The sequence below is a fragment of the Euphorbia lathyris genome, chromosome 2, assembly GCF_963576675.1.
Source record: "Euphorbia lathyris chromosome 2, ddEupLath1.1, whole genome shotgun sequence".
NCBI classification, from domain to species: domain Eukaryota; kingdom Viridiplantae; phylum Streptophyta; class Magnoliopsida; order Malpighiales; family Euphorbiaceae; genus Euphorbia; species Euphorbia lathyris.
Genome location: NC_088911.1, coordinates 125,053,645 through 125,056,318, shown reverse-complemented (window position 1 = coordinate 125,056,318; position 2,674 = coordinate 125,053,645).

Genomic DNA, 2,674 nt, shown 5'->3' with positions numbered 1-2,674 from the left:
TGGATGTTTAGTGGTTGGTGGTGCACCTAAGATCTCTTATTTGTTCTTCGCCGACGATAGTTACCTGTTTTTTAAAGCTTGTCAGAAGGAGGCTCTAGTAATTCTCGATTGTTTGCAAGCTTATGAGCGGGCGTCAGGTCAACAGATTAACTTGCAAAAATCCTCGCTTTTCTTTAGTAAAGGTTCGGCTGTCGGTGATCGAAATATTGTTACTGCTACACTGGGGATCGCGGAAGTGGCTGATATATGGTTGTACCTTGGAGCTCCAATCAATGTTGAGAAAAGCAAAATGCATACCTTTGGCTTCCTTAAGGACGGAATCTGGACTCGTATATCGAATTGGAAAGAAAATTTTTTATCACGTGCCGGGAAGGAGGTTCTAATTAAATCGGTTCTACAATCGATTCCAACTTACTTAATGAGTGTATTTGTTATGCCTGACCAATTATGTGACGATATCAACAAAATGTTGAATCGATTCTGGTGGAGATCATCTGGTGAGAACGGGTCTGGAATTCATTGGAAGCAGTGGTCGAGTTTGTGTTCATCGAAGGTTGAAGGAGGATTGGGTTTTAGAGATATCAAACAATTTAATCTTGCTCTCCTTGCCAAACATGGGTGGAAAATATTTCAGCATCCTGATTCGTTAGCGGCTCGGTTGCTTAAGGTGAAGTATTTTCCTTATTCTGATTTTTTACAGGCGGATTTGGGCCATAACCCGTCGTTTATCTGGAGAAGTATACTTGCTGGGCGTGAGCTGTTGGTGAAGGGATTGAGATGTAAAATTGGTAACGGTACTACCGTGCATATCTGGGATAGCCCCTGGCTTCCAAGTGCGTCGATTTCTAAGCCTTTAAGTCCAATTGTAGCAACATTACCTTCCAACATGGTCCGCGATTTACTTTTGGATGATGGAAGATGGAATTCTGATCTGGTGGTATCATGCTTCAATATGGAGGAACGAAAATTAATCCTTTCTATTCCTCATAGGAATCTGGAAATTAATGACGGATGGTATTGGCTGTTTGATAAACTCGGTGAATATTCGGTGCAGAGCGGTTATCGTTCGGCTATGGTACAAAACCGCAATGTTCTTGATGTGAGAATCAACTGGAAAAAGCTTTGGAACCTGAAGACTGCGTCGAAGATTAAGAATTTTTTGTGGCGAATGTTATCGTGTTGCTTGCCAACCATGTCGAATTTAGCTAGGCAACATAGCATTCACCCCAATTTATGCCCGCTATGCCATGCTCCGGGTGAGGACGAGAATCATATTTTTCTTAAGTGCAGGTTTTCTGCAATTGTTTGGGGCCTATACTTTAATGACTTGCGAATGGAAGCGGAAACTGATTTTATTCGATGGTTTGGAACGATCCTAGACGGAGTTGATGATGAGGCTTGTTTGAAATTAGTTTGGGTTATGTGGGCTCTGTGGAAGCATCGGAATACGATGGTTTGGGAAAAGAAGTTCGATCGGGCCGAGATGGTGGTGCAAAGAGCACGTCTAAGTTTTGAGGAATGGATAAGGGCCCAAGATGTGCGACTGAAAGTAGGAATACCGTCTGCTCTTTTCCTGACCAGTTGGGCAAAACCGCAGCTTGGTCAGTTCGCCTGTAACGTGGATGCTGGTACTTTTATTGGGGATGGTTACTCCTCATTTGGATTCATTCTCCGTGATCATAATGGTGAGTGCTGTTTTGCTCGGCATGCAGCGATCCCGGGAATTGTCGAACCTATCATTGCAGAGGGTCTAGCAGTGAAGGAAGCACTCTCTTGGCTTAAAGATTCAGGTTATTCTAATGTCGAAGTTAGATCGGATTGCTTAGCTTTAGTCCAAGAAATTAATAATCCATCGTCTCATCTCTCTTATCTTTCTGAGATTGTTATGGAGTGTTCGTTTCTGTTACAAGAATTAGATAACAGTTCTATCTTGACCGTTAAACGTTCAGCGAATGTAGCAACTCATTGTCTAGCAAAAGCTGTCAACTCTTTATCTGTTCGTGGAGAGTGGGCTTATCTTACCTATTATAAAATCACATAAAATGGGAGGGTCCGAGATCTCCAACTCAATTAAGGACCCTCCATACAAACACTGACAAGTGTCTTATTTCTTACGCATCATCAACTAAAAAAAACTTATTAACTCTGTAAGAAAAACATTTTGCATTCTTCTTTCTCGTATCTTTCTGTTTGTTACCCAACCCCTTTTCTTATACCAAAATTGAATTCAGCAGAATATTAACAATACCTGATTATGATAACAGTATCAATTCAAATTCAATCTTTTGGATCGAACATAAAGGAGATAGAAGGAAAAAGCAACATTGTAACCAAAATTCAATCTTTTCCACCGAATAATGAGCAGAATGGAACTGATAATTGTAGGAAGGGAAGAGGATGAATTGAAAGTATAAACTCAAATTACAATTAAATTGCTTTTAAGGTCTATGGAGCTTTTCAGTTTTGTGATTGTCCATTTACGGAATTATGATCCTTGGACTTCTCTAATCTAGATATGCAAAAAAAAAAAGATTCAGAGGTTTAATACATCGAATTGAAAATTCAGGATTAGTACATGAAGCTTGCAAATTTGGGTTTTTTTTTATCCTTAATTGCTTTGTTCCTGGGTATTTCTTGAATCATAGTAGAGTGAAAAAATCATGGTGAATTAGGT